Raw genomic sequence first — 19,462 nt, forward strand, 5'->3', positions numbered from 1 at the left:
GAACGTTAACAAACATTTTAATGAAAAAATAACCACATGTCATCGCTTTGAATTTTGATTTAAAGGCAAATTCAGCATAAAAAGTCATAATTTTGCATGTTTTACGTAGTTTTGTGAATAATATATCAGGTTTTAGTAATCAGATACTTTTTATTTTTCCTCAAATGTCTTTCCTGAACGTTAACAAACTTTTTAATGAAAAAATAATCACATGTCATCGCTTTGAATTTTGGTTTAGAAACAAATTCAGCATAAAAAGTCATAATTTTGCATGTTTTACGTAGTTTTGTGAATAACATCTCAAGTTTTTGTAATCAGATACTTTTTACTTTTCCTCAAATGTCTTTCCTGAACGTTAACAAACTTTTTATTTAAAAAATAATCACATGTCATCGCTTTGAATTTTGGTTTAGAGACAAATTCAGCATAAAAAGTCATTATTTTGCATGTTTTACGTAGTTTTGTGAATAATATCTTAAATTTTAGTAATCAAATACTTTTTATTTTTCCTCAAATGTCTTTCTAGAACGTTAACAAACATTTCAATGGAAAAATAATCACATGTCATCGCTTTGAATTTTGATTTAGAGGCAAATTCAGCATAAAAAGTCATAATTTTGCATGTTTTACGTAGTTTTGTGAATAACATCTAAGTTTTAGTAATCAGATACTTTTTATTTTTCCTCAAATGTCTTTCCTGAACGTTAGCAAACATTTTAACGGAAAAATAACCACATGTCATCGCTTTGAATTTTGATTTAGAGGCAAATTCAGCATAAAAAGTCATGATTTTGCATGTTTTACGTAGTTTTGTGAATAACATCTCAAGTTTTTTGTAATCATATATTTTTCATTTTCCCTCAAATGTTTTTTCTGAACATCAACAAACATTTTAATGTAAAAAAAAACATGTCACCGCTTATTATTTTTGATTTAGAACGATTCAAAATGATGATGAATACTGTACACCTCAGAGACTGAGGGAATAATATCAATAAGATCAAGCGTTACGGAATTCCATTTTTATATAGTAGATACGTCAAAAATGCCAAAAACGTCTACATAGTTTTCTTTCTAATATAATTTTTCACGAATCTAGTAAATGCAATTGATGATGATTTTACGTCGCCAGATGTAATTTGACGTCATTTGACACATAATAAACGTAAAGCAGGAGAACATCTTCTTTTAACTATCACCTTTCTTCTTGTTCGTTGGTAATAAAATTATTTATCTTCAATCTGTTATTAGTTAATTTAGTTTAGATCTCAGTTCAGATTAAGTCGTATAATAAACAATCACAAGCACAAAATTTTTGCTTACATCATGGCGTCGTTCTTGTTTATTTTCTACTGGGTTAACATTCAACAACCACTGGCTAATAGAAACTTCAGCAAAGCTGCTCTCATACCGAAATCCAATTCAACCACGTAATTGAAAATCACTCAATCAGAACACCCGCTACCACTAGCATGGCGCTCGTCCCTCTATCACCCCACCACTCCTTCTTTGACTTGACAACTCTATCAAAGGTAACACGAAAAGAAATTATTCACCACAACATAAGAGTGTTAAGTCGAAACCACAAGTAGGTACGTATAACCACTCTCGGAATTCAATTAATTGCTGTACCGTGGAACAACCGTCAAACCCGGGGCTGTCAGCCGCTGCCAGTCTTTAGTGGTGGACAATTTTCGGCACTGAAGTGGTTTCTCTCTTTCTCCCAGCTGATGAACGACGACGCTTGTCAGAAAAAGGAGCGACCATAATCCGCTAGCTCTAAAGGTAATCTTTGCTACTACTGATGCTGGTACTGCTGCGGTTCGCGAATGGTCGCGCAGCAGTTGGGACTTCATTTTTTTCCCTTAATCCAATCTCGTTTAGTACAATTTTCCAGTGCAGCGGGAGGTCTCGTTCCCCCCGAGGGCTGCAGGTACTTGCAATAAGCAGTCAACAAGTGGCGCACTCCGACCACCAGTCCCAAGATTCCTGAGCTCCCGGTTTCTTGTTTATGGTCAATGATCGAAATAACTTTGCTTTCAAGAGCTGAACGAACAACCAGTTTTTTAGCATTCATCTTCTCTCGCCCATTGCAGCTGCATTTTGCTGTGCTCTTGTGTGATTGTGCACCGTAAAAGTGTTTAAACATGATCGTGATTTTTTTTTCGCTCTCTCTCTCTCCCGTCTGCAACGCGAGTGAATGCAGCACACAGCATATTATGGGCTTCGGACGGTGAATTTATTGCTATTTGCATTTCGTAAAATGGGTGAAATTCGTTGATTCGAACAAAATGGTACCGGTAAAGAGCAGAAAACCTTTCGGATAATTGACGATTAGTGATGAAAGGGGAGAAGGTTTTTCACCGCGCGTCGAGCGACCGGAGAAAACCCAACCATGGTACTTTCCATGGTTGGCGCTGGGGCCACGTACCCTGCTGCTGTTGATTGCATTTGTAAGGTTTTTGCGTCTGGGAATGATCCGTTTGTTAGCGGTGATTGTCTGATTGCGTGTATTTTCTCACCGGGTCCGTTTGTTATACATAATTCCTAATCTTTTGATCCGGTATGTTTGAACCAACATTTAGATCATCATAGAATACGTTCGAGAGTTTGAAGACATGAACTCCGGCAGAACACGGATGTTAAAACCGCTTACAAACAACCTTTCAAGGTTGCATTCCCCTTCAATCTGCCCTATATCGCAAAAATTTACTAAATTGTTCTTCTTAGCAGCTTTTTCTAGTATGGAAAAAATAGCTAACCCGGCAAACTTTGTCTCACCCATTTTTTTACTTAGGGGGACCCTACTCTGGAGGGTCGAAAAGTAATGAATTTCCGTGATTTTTATTCAGATGTGTAGAGTAAAGTGAAGGTATATTTGAAAATGTATTTTGCATGTCATTGATGCAAATATGGTGTGTATATTAGGGTGGGGAATCATTATATGGAAAAAACGAAACTTGATAGCAGAAAGCCAGAACCAATTTGTTTTGTTCTATTTGGAGCCCCAAACAATCCTTTATTTATCGCAAGTGGATTGGTTTTGTCTTTGCTTGGCGCATTGCATTTCAAATTTATATTGAGATTTGTTTGGGAAAACCAACGTTTTTGCATTTTCCATTCTAAAGAGCTCGAAGTGGCTCAATCCATTCGTTCCATGACTTCAAATTGTAGGTTTTTCTGATGCCTAACAACTTGTCCGAAGACGCTAAAGAGATAGGGTGTACCAAAAAAAAATGCTAGAGCTGTTCAATGTTGAGTATGTCGAAATTTATGTTACAAATCATTTTTTCTGCCAACACTGCCAGTGTACCGGCGTTAGTCAGATTTCCATCAGAAGTAACCTCTGAAACACGTTGTAGATTCTACCTACGCCTAGAATATTGACCTAAATTTGTTTGCTTGATCCAGCTGACTCTATAAACTCGTTACGGCAGGTTATTTCTGATGGGAATCCTACTTACGCCGGTACATTGGTAATGTTGGCAGAAAACAAAATTTTCTGCATTTAAATCAACATACTCAACTTTGAACAACTATAGCTCTTCTTAGGGACATCCTAGCTTTTCAGTGTCTTCTGCAAAGTTGTTAGGCATCTAAAATGCTGTACTTTAACATAATGTAGTGTATTATTAGATCATTATTGAGCTCTCTAGAAAGCTAAATGCAAAAAGTAGGTTTTCTTATATTAATTTTCATACAGATTTGAATTGCAATGCGACAAACGGAGACAAAACCAATCGACTTTCGGAAAGTTTAGGGTTGTTTGAGGCCCCAAAAGGAACCAGAAAAACTTGGTTTAGGAAAATCGACCACTTGACCCACCCCCCACCCCCCCTTGTGTATATAGCGACAGCCGAGAATATGTCGTTTGACGCTATTTTGGAATTCATGTGGCGACTTTTGGGCTCTGATAGTTGTATAAAATCGAGGAGAATCTTCACAAATCCCTGATTGATTGGCAATTTCCGAAACCAGGTCGACGTTTCAAAGTCGGAAGTTGGTTCCCGATGACATTTTGGAATTCAAAATGACTATTTGCGGAAAAAAGAAATCTGTGAAAATTAATAATATATTATCTTTTGATACGAAATGACGTCCAGAATCTTCATTCTGCCAGTTAACTTAACAGAAAGTATATTTACTTTACGAACTAATTTCATTTTTGTCATATGACTTACATTTTTAAGTTTTAGTAAAGCGGGAAACGTAGGCAGTTTGCGAGGATGCGAAAGGAAAGATAGTATATGTCCCACCTAAGCGCCTTAAGATTCCGCCCATTGTGAAAGCTCATTTCCATTCCATACTCCTAATGCTGCAAACTCCAATTCATCATCAAACCAAGATCTCTTCCACGAGAAGACATTGCTAACCTCCCACCGCGAGGAGCCATCTATCGTCCATACCGGTAGGATTGCAGATTGCGGTAGGCTGGGCATGTCGTAAGGAGCAAGGTGGATCGATCAGGTGGAAGACGACCTACGAACCCTACGCAGACTGCAGATCTGGCGAATTGCAGCCATGGACCGAGCGCTTTTTGTCACAAATTCAAAATAGAGGTAAAGTGATCAAAGTCACCCCGGTGATCAAACCGACACAGTATATGCTGACATAGAGGCTGTGTTGACCATCGAATACTGATTGCAAAACTGGATCGTTTAAAAGCCCTATTTTATTCACACGTTGACTAGAATCATAGCAGGTCTACCGTAGCCTTTGCGTTAGGTTTGCTGAGATAAAATCCGATTATTTTACAATCAGCTCTAGCGTTCCCCTAGGTAGCAACTTGGGTCCACTATTGATCTTGATATTTTCAACGACAGGAAGCGGAATACCATATGGAGTTAGATAAGTGTTTGCTGACGACTTGAAAATATATTTAATCATACAAAAGACGTCTGAGAAACCGCATGACTAAAGCAAAGCATAGCCTTGGTGCTACATTCCGATTCGAAACTCGACCTCGACCAGACTTCGCAGCCAACTGTTAAGTGTACAGGACAATTACGGGGCTAGCGAAGCACTCTTCCCCGAGCCGAGTCTCGAACCTACGACGACTGGCTTGTTTGGCCAGCATCGTTCCTCGATACCAGCTGGGAGGTAGACCGCATGACTAGACTATCAGTGCTCAGAAATATTGTACTATATCGTTGACCGTAAAGCTGTTAAACAATCATATGGAATTACCAAATCTGTGGCACTTAACTTGAGCGTGTATATTCAGTGAAGAATTTGGAGGTCATCCTGGACACAAGTCCCACATTTCGCGATCATTACTCAAACGTAATTGCGAAGACTAATCGAAATCGGGGACTCATCATGCGGATAACGAAAGATTTCACCGACCCACACAGCTTGCGATCACTATACTTTTCGTTTGAACGATAATCCCCCGAGACTGCATGTGTAGTATGGAGTCCTTATACGGATTTTTGGGTTGCTCGATTCGAAACTGTCCAGAAAAAATTCACGAGATTTGCCCTCAGACTGCTTCCGTTAAACAACACAGCCAGCATACCGCAATAATGGAATGGAAACACTTTGCAGCAGACGTGACTCCATCAGAGCAATATTCTATAATACTGAACCAATTGAATATTTATGAGCCATCAATTCCCTTACGCCGGAGAGACCCTCTGAAATTGGAGTTCCGGAGAACGGAATACGGACGGAGCTTTCCTACATTCCCAAGCTGGTCTCCAGGTACGATGCTGGCCCATCAAACCAGCCGTCGTATGTTCGAGTCCCGATACGGGAGAGATTGTTAGTGTCAGTAGGATCGTAGCGCTAGCCCCTCAATTGTCCTGTACACTTGGCAGTTGGCTGCGCAGTCTGTGTATAATATAATAGAAGTTCAAGTTACGATACGGAAAGTTGCATCAAAGCTTTGCTTTGCTTATAATCAGTTTTCTAATAAAATATGTTAGCATTTAGAACAGGTTAATAACAACCATTGCTAGAAACAACATGCTTCGCTAGAGACAAAATGTTTGTTGAACTTGTTTTAAAACAAATACGGAGCATAAAACGCAAAACACTGATCGAGCCTCCGGATAATTTTCCCAACAAAAAATCGAATATTACCTGTACTTCCATTTATTGAAATAGAATGTATATTATGAATATTACGGATATCCTCTACGAATCTATCCAGCTTTTCACACACCATAATGGTGGTCGCTATAACGTGTGTTCGTAATATGTGAATCTTTCTGCTTACGTCAGTTTAGGGATTTCTGCTGAATTGGCAACAAAAATGTTCCCAGGTATTTTGATGAACTACATGAAGACTTCAAACTGACGTAAGCAGAGTTGTCAAAGGGGTGGATAATTTATTACGAACTTTGCATTATGGCGTTCGCCATTATGGCTCGTAAAAAGCTGGATATACATAAAAAAGAAATTCTGTCTATCTGATCTCTATAGACTTAGACATTACTGAATCGATCGGTGTGAAAATTTGTAAGCAGGAATTTTTTGAGCTGGAAAAGGTTCTTAGCCGACATCCATAAATTCCGTAACGCAAGAAACCCAATTTTTGAACCTCCACCCCTCATATGCAACAAACTTAACGCTCCCCCCCCCCCCCATAAAAATTACGTAACGCTGTAGAAGAATTTGCTAGATAAAAATGTTCGTTTTTTTTTGTGTTACGTAACGATGATTCTCCCAGACGGTCTCGGAGTTCGACGCTGGCCTAACAAGCCAGTCGTTGTGAGTTCGAGTCTCAGTTCGGGAAAGACTGTTAGTGTCAGTAGGATCGTAGCGCTAGCTCCGCAATTGTCCTGTACACTAAAACAATTGGCTGCGAAGTCTGTGTATAAAAAAAACAGAAGGTCGAGTTCCGAATTGGAATGTAGCACCAAGGCTTTGCTTTGCTTTGCCAACGATGATTTTACCTTGAGACTTGAGAACTAGTCTTGATAACTTGAGAACTAGTCAAGCAAATGGAACCAAATATGGCTTGTGAAAGTTTTTGAGTACAAGAAATGTGAACCGATCATTATTAAATTTTATACGTGAAAGCTATAGTGCAATTTCATAAAAAATAGTCTGGCTTATGCTCTGCATAAATGGTTACAAATATTTTTAGAGCCAGAACGCTTTTTTTGATCGATGCGATTTCTTCGGCAAAGTTGTAGATAATAATTGAGATAGTTAATTTAAATTTCTTTAACTTTTTTAAAAAAGCATATTATTTACGGTGTATATTTTTTCAGAAAGAAAAAAATGTTATCTACAACTTTGCCGAAGACGTCACAATGATTAAACAAACCGTTCCGGCTTCAACGATATTTGCAATCATCAATACCATTTATAGATAATACCTTCTCTGAAATGAGTCGTTATTAAAAAAATACTCATAACCCAAACTGACATTATAAGCCCATAGAAACATCTGTGCAAAGTGTCATCCAAGAAAAATGTGAATGAAAAAAAAATAAATTTTGAAGATTTTTGTTGGAATTGCTCCACTGCTCTTTATTTCAGTGATCTATTTTACAAGGTGTGTTTCGGTAAAATTGAATTTACTGTATCTCAGTGGTGTGAGCAAGGGGTACGTTATTTTTTGCATTGTAAACTTCAAACCTTTAAAAACGGTTATCAAAAAAAATTATATCCAAGATATTTAGAATACAAATATTGGATTTTTTTGAAGTAGAATACTTCTCTCAGGAAGTTCGGCTACATAGGGATGTGAAATGAAAATCTAAAACCGAAAAAAGTGAAAAATATGTCCAATTTCAAATGCTAATAAATCGGTTAGTATTCAATGGATTTCCTTCGTTCTTGCAGCAATAGATTGGAAAATCTTCTAAGATTCTTCCCAAAATAAGATAATTGTAATTTTATTATTCACACTATTGTACTATTGAAAATAGTCAAGCCTTGTCAAAACGAAAAATTCGACCTCTGATTGGTCGTTATATGCTTGCTTCCCAAGTACGGTCGACAGGATCATATAATTTGCAATTGAAAACATGCTGTTTGGCCTATATAAGAGCCTGTTTCAGCCGGAGCCGCTCATAATAGTTCTAGACAGCGACAACAGCAGTCGTCCTTCTTTAGCAGCAGCACTAGCCCTGTGGTTGGTCACTACGTCTCAGGAGCAGCGCGGTTTTTCTCAGCGTGTGTCGCCAGACAGCCATTATTCCCCCCGTGTTGGGGCAGCATGAAGATTGCCATCAGGAAATCCAATTTTGGAAATCAAAATGCCTTTTTGAAGGCAAATGAACAAGTCATTGAAAGTTAATAATTTTTGTCAACGCAAGCAAGCATTCTGTGTTGCATCCTAGCAATTTAAGTCTGTCGCACCCGTCGAATTTACTGAATGTAAAATAGCTTCTACAGTGCATGTTGTCCGTGTATCTTAATTCCCCCAATGTTAGGGCAGCTCAAAGGTTGTAATTAGCAACCGATTTTGAACCGCAAAATGCTTTTGCAAAGGCTTTTCAAGGCAAATAAAAAAATAATTGAAGGTTAATAATTTTCTGACATCAACACAAGCAGACGTTCTGTGCGTGATGCAATTAAATTCTGTTGTAGTTGTCTAATTTTTACTTTATTTAGTAAACCCCCCGCTGTAAGGGCAGCGCAAAGGCTGCGATCAGCATAACCGACAATGAATAATAAACTGCCCTGTTAGAACGCATTCACAAAAGCAGTTAGTTCGACTGTGCAGAGCTAATATGAAGTCGATTCAATCAATCAGCATAAACAGAATTGCGTCGTCTCCCAGCTGCCAAGTTGCAACATGATGCAACACGCAACAGCGAGCAAACGAAATCGCTTGATGTTACAAACCCCAATAAGATACGGGTTAAAACCGTTGCGTGTGTGAGAGCACCATCGGTGTTTATTCGCTGGATACAAAAATCAAATGCGAATTGTGGAATAATTTGTCTGAAGAACAATAGTGAATGGAACAACTGAACTGATAGGGCGTGGCCTATTACGTAGCACCCTTCGGCTATAAAAGAGTGTTTCTGGGAAAACTAGCTACATTCATTAGTCGGAAGGTGAGATGGATGGACCGTCCACAACGTTGACAGCAGCAGCAGCAGATATCAGCACTCAGCGGTAACAGAATATATCAGCGGGTTGCGCCTATGGCTGCCTTCAAATTAAACAAATCACTTGCCCTGTGGTTGGTCATCACGTCTCAGGTCTCTGCCTGAGAACGAAAGCCAACGCGAGCGATCGGGCGAGATTTTTACCGTACATCAGCCGGCACTTCCTCTAATGGAAAAGTTGGATCATTTTGTTCAAAAGAATATTACTGTCAGTAATATTACAGAGCTGCGATTGTATTATATCCGATATGGAATTGAACAATTGTTCATTTGAGGACAAATAAAACACTTAATTTGAAGAGTTAATAGTTTTGGGTACCAGTAGCAGTATGGTAACAGCCTCAGCGGTAGGTGCAGCCGGTACTTCCATAAGGCGGATGTTATAAGGAAGTAAATGGAAGCGGCATGGCGAAACAGTTCGGGTGTGCTTAGACGCGCGTCATTTTTCGTTGTTGATATTATTCCCCACATGAAACGAAGCGCTTTCGTACGATAGCGGCGGTATTAGTGGTAGATGCATTTGCCAACACTTACTCCAGTAAAGCCGTGTTTAATTTTAAATGTGAAAACACCTTTCTATTGTGTTGGCCGTGCACATTAGGCCTCTGCCAGGCTAAACGCGAAAAGCGGCGTGAACCGTTTCGCCCGGCCGTAGGTTAATGTGCAGCCGTAGCTGTGTAAAAGTATTCTACTTCAACCTCGCGGTCGTGGCTTTGCACACAACCCTCCTGTGATTTTTATCTCAGCATCGAGAAAATCATCAAAATGAATAGAAACCCTACTTTATATGTAAAACAAAAACACCTCTTCAATTATTTCAAATTAAGTTAACGGAATAAATCATTATTTTTTTTACATATAGTAACTGGGTCGTTTTGCATGTGTTGCTTACATAAAGATTAAGACAATGTGTTCCGTCGAATTTCTAACATTTTCTACCGAATATAGTCGTAAGTTTTTTGATACAAATTGAAACTTTTTAGAAACACGATTCAGGACACCTAATTTTGAGAAGAATAATAGAGTTCCATAGATATAACATGGTAATGTTGAAGTTTTCTCACATTTCAGAATGCGCGGTTATCATCGTAAACTAAAAGGCGAAACAACACGTACCAGCTAGTGAATAATAAAACAACATAATCTTTCCAGTATACTAATACTCGCTGTTCTCTCTCATAGATTGGTTGATTTCCCCTAAGTCTACGCTTATTATTCATTCAGACTTACAAGAGAGCTCAGTGGGCAAGTCTTGCCCACTTTCCTTCTTAGCAACTTATCGTATCACCGATGAACACACGCTATACCCGCGATGCAACATGCAAATGCGCATTGCACCTAAAGGCCAGTTTTTCTGAACTCGTGGACGTTTCAACCACTACCACCACCTTGTACTGCAACGGCACGAAAGGCAGTGAAACGAAACAAAAAAAAATTCCCCAGAAAACACGATTAGCACAGATTTCAACCAATCCATTCACTCAACCTCACGCAAAACGTGTAAACAAGAGCGATTACTGTCGTGCTTTGTCATGGTGCAAATGTGTAGCCTAACTGCTTCTAGGCAACTGAATCAGCAACACAGATCAGCTGAGAGAGAGAGCAAAAAATTTGTCGTGAATTAATCGTAGCGAATCCACGAAAACAGTGACAAAGTGAGTACGTTTTTTCTAATTAAATGCTATGACAACGGTCAAAGCTTAGGTCCGCAAGCAGCGGAGAGCATGAGGCACATTTGATATTCCGAACCATGTTTCAGCAGCACTAATGCTTGGTTTCGGCGTAAAACTGTCGCGGAAAAAAACGTTGGAGTTTTGCTAATTTGGGAAAAATGTTGCATGTCCGCGAACAGATTAGTTAATAATTTCGCTCTTCTGCCACCGCTCGACAACGCGAGTCTGACGTTCGTTCAATGTGCACATGGTAGGTATATCAGGTACACCTTTCCTTCCTTCTCGAAATCCCCTCGTACTACATGTAAACATTGAATTGGTCCGTTCCACTTTTTTCTCTGAAGTGCATCCCGTACTGCACGGTGGCAGAAACTTTTTCGTGCCTTGAGCTTCGAGGTTTACATTTTCCAGAGCGTATTACCTTTGCGAGCGGACGTAAATCTGCGTTCACATAAGCAACTTTTCGTACGGTAATCGTTTAGTGACCAGCCTGTGTGGCCTGTGGATTAGGATCGCGTCCAGCCACCAGAGAGAGTGGAACTTTTTTCCTGTTCGTATATACCGAACTAATCCGCTGTGTACGCCTCTGTTGCTACTGGTTAACGGCATACGGCAAATGATAGTGGATAATAAAGCCAGAGTGATAAAATTCGTAAGCTGCTCACAATCCCAAGTGAAGGGTGAAGGATGTAGGACTAAAAAAACGGTCGAAATTGAAGTCATCTTTCATATCTCGATAGTAGAAAAGCAAAAACTGTCATGCATTATCCACCTGTACATATCATGTGGGTCAACAAGAAGACACTCTTTTGCAAGATTTTTATATCACAAAAACAATTTCAGTCACTTGAGGTGAAATTCATCCAACACAAATCCAATAATAATAAAAATACACAATACACAATAATATATAACAGAAGATTCTGTTGTGTTATAGTGTAAATCTTGATTGTTGCAGAGCAACGTTTATTCAAAAATAAGATCATAAAGGCTCAAGCTATAACTGCTTTGTGTTTCAAGTAAAACAAATAATTCTGTCTCATTACAATTATTAATTTTGAATCGCAAATGATTTTCTTTTTGCCATCAGTCATCAGTAATTATAACTTTCAAAAATTACACACTGCAGCACCAACTTCGCATTCAGTAACCTTCCACAGTACGCAGCAACAGTCTCGTGAGTGACTCCAGCGAAATATGTCCGCCCCGCAGTGAATGAAATGAAAAGCCCCTTAATCAACATAACAATCGTGTATCGAATGAACCCATCAAAGCTGGAGTACACGGTCACTGGACTGGTTTGCAACTCTAAAGCCACTGATTCTGCAACGGTAAATAAAAAGGAACGCTAGTGTGTAGTGAACGTGAATTGCATTAGCCCCATTCCATAACAATGTTTTCATGAGTTTGGGCTATTAAAATTAGGCGTGCGCACTTGCTATCATCTGTCTGCGCTAATCTGTGACTGCGTCCAATGAATCTAGTGAAACACAGCAGCAGGTGGTACGAGTGTTTATGAAACGATAATAAGCTGTCATACTCGTGTGGACTCGCTGGCGTAACCACAACAATGTAGGATACATAACTTTTTGCGCCAGCACCCGGGAGCAAAACCATGCAATTGATAACGCTCATATATTATTTAGACATAAGTTTTGACCGTTTCGGGCTGTTTTACTTTCCAACCACGCCGGTACAGGTAATAATGAATTATGCACAACGCAGCGATTCCGATTCGGTTTTCCCAAATTGGACAAACTACCGCGAACTCCAGGCAACGCACCCACCGCGCACCACAGCCTTCAATTGGAGGAAATTACATTTTATGTTCCGTTGGCTGTGAGAAGATGCTTAGGCATCCTGTGTACGAATCGTACACGCCTAGGGTCCGTTCCTAAATAACGTGCTCATATTTTGGCTGAAATTTATAACTCACCTCAGTGCTTATGCATGTCCAATTGTGATTTTTATGCTAATTTATTGACTAGAGGGAATTTATCATAGCTTTGATAATAATTTGATCTGATTAAGCCTTTGCTATATAGAGAAATTCTCGCTAAAACCAGCCCGCTAGATTCACGAAATCTTTCAATTTTGATATAAACACGTCAAAATCATAACGTAATTTTCGTTTCTTCGAATTTATAGACCCCTTGGTCACCAAGTAATGAAAAAGTTGTCGAAAAAGCTTAAATTGTATCAAAACTTGGTGTTTTGTTCGAACTATATCTGCATGACTCGCCGAGGATGGATTGAATCAGAAAAATACGTTTTCAACCGTTCGGAATGCTAAGAAAAAGTGCTACAAGATGCAGTGTTAACCCATCAATCGGAAAGAGCGCACGAATATCATTTTTTGTTTTGCCTCAACGAAAGTACGCAATCAATAAGGAAGCCCGTAGCCTCAAAGGTACAGAGTCCGCTTTAACAAGCGAAAACTCTTATCTCTTAACATAGACCCTTCCCTAAAGCTAAGTTCCAAAACAAATTAGACCCAATACACAGTTGAACGAATACACCTCTACGGTAACTAGTAACTAAGAAGGCTCAGTAAAGCAGAGCGCTGGAGTTAATTAGCGTACAGAGAAGCGTAGCAATACACAAAATCCGTCGCTTACCACCGTGGCAAACGCCCCTTTTTCCGTAACAGTCATTAGAGATGCAAAGGTAACCTCGATCTCTTTCAACAACGATTGTAACACTTCATTTATTCCTTACGTAAGAACGTTGCCGGCGCCGTTATTGTTATCTACAAAATTATTGTACATTAAACATGGTACCGTGGAATGGGGTAAAATTGATCAGTGGGGTGAAATTGATCACCGGAAAATTCGTGATAAAAAACACTAATCAAAATATATTGCTCTTACAACAATAGGCAATATTAACGTGTCCTTAAACGCAACCTTTGCATGATTCACATACCTGTCAAAGTTAACCCTTGCATGCCCGCTGCAATTTTTCATATTTTCGAAAAATACCTCAGCCAAAACTCAATTAAATTTGATCAAACAAGTTTCCAAATAACAAAAAGAGTATTGAATTTACTTAAAATAATCTTAGTTGAGGGTTAATTACGTTAAGTTTGGAGAAGTGAGAAAAGTTTGATAGAAGCTCAAAAATGTAATTTTCAACAATGATCATTCCATACCATTAAAGAAATACTGATGAATTCGCAGGAAACCACAAAGATTTTAATTTCAGAGCTAGTTTTTGGGCTTTTGCAACAAACCGAATTGAAATCGGTCTAACGACGATCAAATAAGAGCAAATTTACCAACAAACAGCTCGTGAACCAAAATAAATAAATTTTAACCTGAAATATCGTTATTTTCGTTTCCAAACTAGCTGTGAATGATGTTTTTCAATACAGAAATCATCATTTATCTTTAGCATATCGAAAAAAGCACATTGCCAAAACAATGTATGGATTTCAATGATGATCAATTTCACCCCGATTTACCTCATAGTACCTTATAGAATTATCGAATTTATTTCATGAAGAAAATGATAGAAATTTCACCAATAGCTATAGCGGTTTACTGGAGCACACCCCAGTACTTGTTTTAAAATTATACTATTTCGGAAAAATGTACATGAAGCTAGTTATTTGGAAATTGTTATGAAAATTGATCAATTCCACCCCGTTCCATGGTACATTAATACCAAATAATCAATACGTATATGTGGTTATTTGGTCAACAAGTACATCCTCATTTTTTTTAATTCTTAGGCCTTTGGATACATGAAACTTGGCAAGTAAAAAAAAACAGTATGAACTGTCATCTTCCCGACCATCTGTGTCGGTAGGAAGGAACGCGTGTCTGGCTCGGATGAGATTTATTCACGTAAAGATTTTCGAGAGATAGTAACTTCGTAAACTATACCATAACATTTGTTCATGTCTCACGGTGTCCGTTTGGCCACATATTCCGTTCGGTCGATGATTATCGAGATTAATCCAAAAAAAAAACGCGAAAAACCTTCCGTTTGCCGAAGTGCGATTGCTTCCTCGCAGGTACTCGAGATTGGTACTTGACAAATACTCAAAGAGTTGGATGCTGCAGGTGGTGGATTTCACAAAAATAAAATTTTCGGGTTCGGGTCGGGTACCGGATTAAAAAATATCAAACCTATCTCTAGTAATAGACAATTATTTCCACATCTGCTTGATGAATGATTTCAGCGCGCACTACTCGCATAGGCCCGCAGGGTTGGACAAAAAAGGTACTCATAGTTCGTCGTCGTAACTCAGCTGTAACTGTCCGATTTAGCAACTTAACACGATGACACTACCCTTCCTCTCCATCGCAGTCGTGCAAATGCAGAGGTAAACTCGGTCTCTGGGAACAACGCCTGTTACACTTCCTTTCTTACTACCTCTTTCTTCCGTACTCTAAAAATCGTAAAGCCGGCGCCATTAACGAACCATACTGTACATCGCTGTACACTGAACTAATCCAAAGTAGCCCCATACGTGGTTTTTCGTGTAACTTCACTAACTAACCGCTCCCTCGGCCCCCCACGCTACGCCAGTGCCCATACAATACCCAAATTATTTCGAATGTTAGATCAAAGATGGCGGACAAATCCACAAGGGAGGACAATATTTTTATCACCTCAGAGGAAAGCCTGTCTTACCATTTACTAAATAGCAGTAATTTCACAGGGTTGTCGTCCGGCACATTTGCGACGTGATCGGCCCACCGCAGCCTATTGACCTTCACCAGGTGTGCAATGGGGTTCTTTACAAGCAGCGCGTGCAGCTCATGGTTCAAGCGCCGTCGCCATTCTCCGTCGTCCGTCTGTACTCCGCCGTAAATAGTTCCGTTCGAAAACTCCAAGAACGTTGAGGTCCTCCGCGAGAAGCATTTTTGTATCGATTCCGTAGAAGACTACCGATCTTATCAGGATTTTGTACAGCGTCAACTTCGTGCGTCGTCGTACTCGACCCAATCGAAGTTTCCGAAGTGAAAAGCAGGCAGCGCCTCTGGATCTCTTTGCTGGTGTTATTGTCGGTGGTCACCAATGGCCCCAAATACACGAACTCGTCGACCACCTCAAGCTCATCGCCGTCTTCAGAGACTTGAGGTTGATGTTGTTCTCCTTAGAGCCTCTCGCTCACATGTATTTCGTTTTCGACGCATTTGTTCACAGTTCGATTCGTCCAGCTTAGTTACCTGTTATGATGTCAAAGTCAACCGCGAACAGACCTTGTGAAAATCGTGCCCCTCGTGTCGATGCTCGCCCTCCGAATCACACCCTCTAGGGCGATGTTAAACAGCAAACAAAAAAATCCATCACTTTGTCTTAACCCTCTGCGCGATTCAAAGGGGCTCGAGAATATCCCCAAAACACGCACCTGCTTTTACCCATGCTGAGCAACCTTAAGCTGAACAGCTAAAGCCCTTGGTCTCCCCGGGACCGCCGTTAGGCATTACTTCAGGGAGAGGGCCCGTCGTGCTTTTCGCACTTACCTCTATGGGTAGCAGAGTAGCCTATACAGGCCAGTTAGTTAACCGTTAACTAACTGGGGCACATCGATGGATTCCCGTCGATTGGTGCCCTGCAAAATACTAACGATCTGTGATGCGGCCGTGATGACCGCATCCCAGATTTCCCTATTTTCGCACATCCTACGCACGATGTCCTCTGGCGTGGTGCCCATCCCACTTATTGCCAGCATTTCGTACCGTACCCGCTCGAAACGCGGACATGTAAAGAACACATGCTCCGCGTTTTCTTCCGCACCCGTACAAGCGGGGCACATAGGGGACTCGGCGTACCCGAACCTATGCAGGTACTGCCTAAAGCAGCCATGGCCTGACAGGATCTGTGTCAGATGGAAGATTACTACCCCATGGCGCCTATTAATCCAGCATGCTAACTCTGGAATGAGTCGGTGCGTCCATCTACCTTTTCTAGTGCCGCCGAGCTGTTTGCCATCATGCGAGATAGCGCTGCCACAGCCATGGAAACACGCACCTAGCACATCACTAGCGACATGGTGACCTTGATTAATAGAGTCAGTTCATGCAGAAATCCGCTGTCGTGCGTGATCTGCTTGCCGCCCTCCTTGTAGATGGAGCAGACGACTCCCTCCATCCACTCGTCTGGCAGTTTTTCCTCCTCCCAACTCCTAGAAATGACCAATGATAGCGCTCTAGACAGCGCCTTCGTCCCATGTTTAAAAAGCTCGCTCGGCAGTCCATCTTTGCCTGCAGCTGTGATGATCTTCGGCCTCATAAAGAACTTCATGAACATCGGGGGCTGGTAGTCGGTCATCTGTTGCTAGTGCTCCTAGATCAGTTCCTGCTCCGCTTCTGTTTACTGTATCGCCATTATATCTCTACGCGAGCAGCTATCGTTGAGTTTCGCCAGCTGTGCGTAGAACGCTTCTTTCTCTACATCGCGTCTTTCTTCGTAATGGTAGTGCACATTGAAGATAGTGTAGTTGTAGAACCGGCCTTTTATTCTCAACAAACACAACCTGTCGCTGATCGCCTGTCACTTGATCACACGACTCTGCATCCTGCCCAGCTCTAGAAAGCCGGTACCCAGGTCATTGGTTGTTCCGCCCCTCTGGTAGTACTGTGCCCTGCGGCCACAAATCCTCCGTACCAGTATTTGCCGAAGACTGAGGGACCAATTATATTTCTCAAGCAGATTCGGCATTCCCAGGAGAATCCGCAACCTTTCATTGAAATGGAATTAAAGATACTACTGTTTTCAAAGCACAGTATCGACTTTTAATGAACATCATACTAATGCGCATGTACACTACTCGCCATAAATTTGGAATCGCTTTACTGAGTATTAATTTACTGTGTGGATAGCAGCGTTCTCCACCGTGAACAATTTTGCTTAAGACCGCATTTTTCTAGGAAGTCTGAATCGTTGCAGATAGGAGTAAAATCCAAATATGAAGATTACAGCGCTGGAATTCCGTACTGAGCTGTTTACTATCCACAAGCCCTTATTCTTTTGAAAAACTTCGCTGAAAACCGCAGCTTTCTAGAAGGTCGGATTCGTGAGACATGTTAAGGTCAAAATACGACGAATTTTGTACCCGTTACGCACTGAGCTTTCCACCAGCTTGAAGGCCTTGAAAAACGACAACTTTCTAAGTCGTCGGGAACACGAGATATCAGCCTATTCCAGGTGATGCTAAACTTTTAATGGGAAGCTGCAATATTCGTCCTGGGTGTTGCAATACTCAGTGAAACGATTCCAAATTCATGGCGGGTAGTGTACAGTGGTTTCAAATCAGTTTCAATTTGGTACAAAATCATTCAATAACTGCTTCCAAATTTATGTTAATTGCCTTAAGTAAGGCCGATTATTGCCACGGCACGACATTCGCATGTTCATTTTACAACCATTTTGTAAATAATCTCGCCCTGTTTTCAAATCACATCATTCTCTTGGTTTCGCAATCATACGTTTTATTGCGTGTGTAAGAAGAATATACGAAAAACGAATATCTTATTTCGTGTTGGCAATCACGTGACGAAATATATCACGCTGTTCTGTGCTGCATCGGCGCAGCTGCGGCTTGGAGCACGGCCAAATTCATTTCGTGTTGGCTGGCAGAGAGTTGGAGGAAAAACATTTTGAGTTATCCTACGTCAAACCTATGTTTATATACATACTTTTTTGTTCATTTTTATATCGCAACGGTTAGGGATAGCTCATTTTCAGAATGGGTAACTGCCATGGTCTGGCTGCGCGAAGTGACCCAATCTGGATTCCTAAAATAAATTCAACTTCTCTATTGGGATTTTCTAACCACTCTAACCAATAATTTCGGAAAGAGTTAGAATACCCTCGTAAAAAAAATTGCCGTCTATGATTGTATAGCGCTTTACGGTTACGTAGCAAATGTTCAGAAGCATCAATTTTATCGTCACAAATGAGGTATAGGTCTGTTTGACACCGCTGCAAACTGTTAGTAACTTTTAGTACTGATTTTCTACAATTTTTCAATGTTCTACAATATTGTTTGCTATAATAAAACAAACAACTTCGGCGAAGGAAGTTTATTTTTATCTTACATATTTTTTTTGGTCATTGACGATTTCTACTTAAATAATGCACAAATTCACACTAATTACTTTTTACTCAAAAAAATTGATTTTGGAGCCGTAGTGCCTTCAACAAAGTTCTTTTGTTAATAATTCTTCATTTTATGAAAGTTATAATTTTGTGATTAATCCACTCAAAAGCGAGAAACGAATTTTATTTTTCTCAATTTTGCATTTAAAAATCCACTTTATTGAGTAAAGTTTTAGCATATTTCATAAGAAACAACTTTGTCGAAGGCAACATATTCCTATCTGCCAATTTAAATGAGCTATTGTGAAGTTTCCTTCAGGATACCCCTTAAAATAGTTTTTTAATATAACTTTTTATAGTGATTTCCTAAATTTTTTCAATGCTCTACAATAATTTTCAGTATAATCAAACATACGAGTTCACCGAAGAAAACTTATTTTTATCACTTATGTTTCTCTAGTAATTGAAAATTTTTATTAAAATAATGCACCAATTTACTAACAGATATATAAACAGGAGACAATGGGAGACAAATGCCTATATCTGGATTGAACGATGTTTTACTTTTACTTTAATATAGAAACGGTTTAGCTTGCAGATATTTGCAGGTTTAGAAGATATCTGTTAGTAAATTAATACATTGTTTTAATAAAAATTGTC

The 19,462-nt window shown here is 39.9% G+C and overlaps 1 protein-coding gene across 7 annotated transcripts in view; it reads left to right on the forward strand.

Annotated features, from left to right (window-relative positions):
• Nucleotides 1-19,462, forward strand: part of LOC129726143 (serine-rich adhesin for platelets) — a 217,588-nt gene that overhangs the window by 36,800 nt on the left and 161,326 nt on the right. The window lies entirely within an intron of this gene.

This window comes from Wyeomyia smithii, chromosome 2 (genome assembly GCF_029784165.1).
Source record: "Wyeomyia smithii strain HCP4-BCI-WySm-NY-G18 chromosome 2, ASM2978416v1, whole genome shotgun sequence".
Classification (NCBI taxonomy): Eukaryota; Metazoa; Arthropoda; class Insecta; order Diptera; family Culicidae; genus Wyeomyia; species Wyeomyia smithii.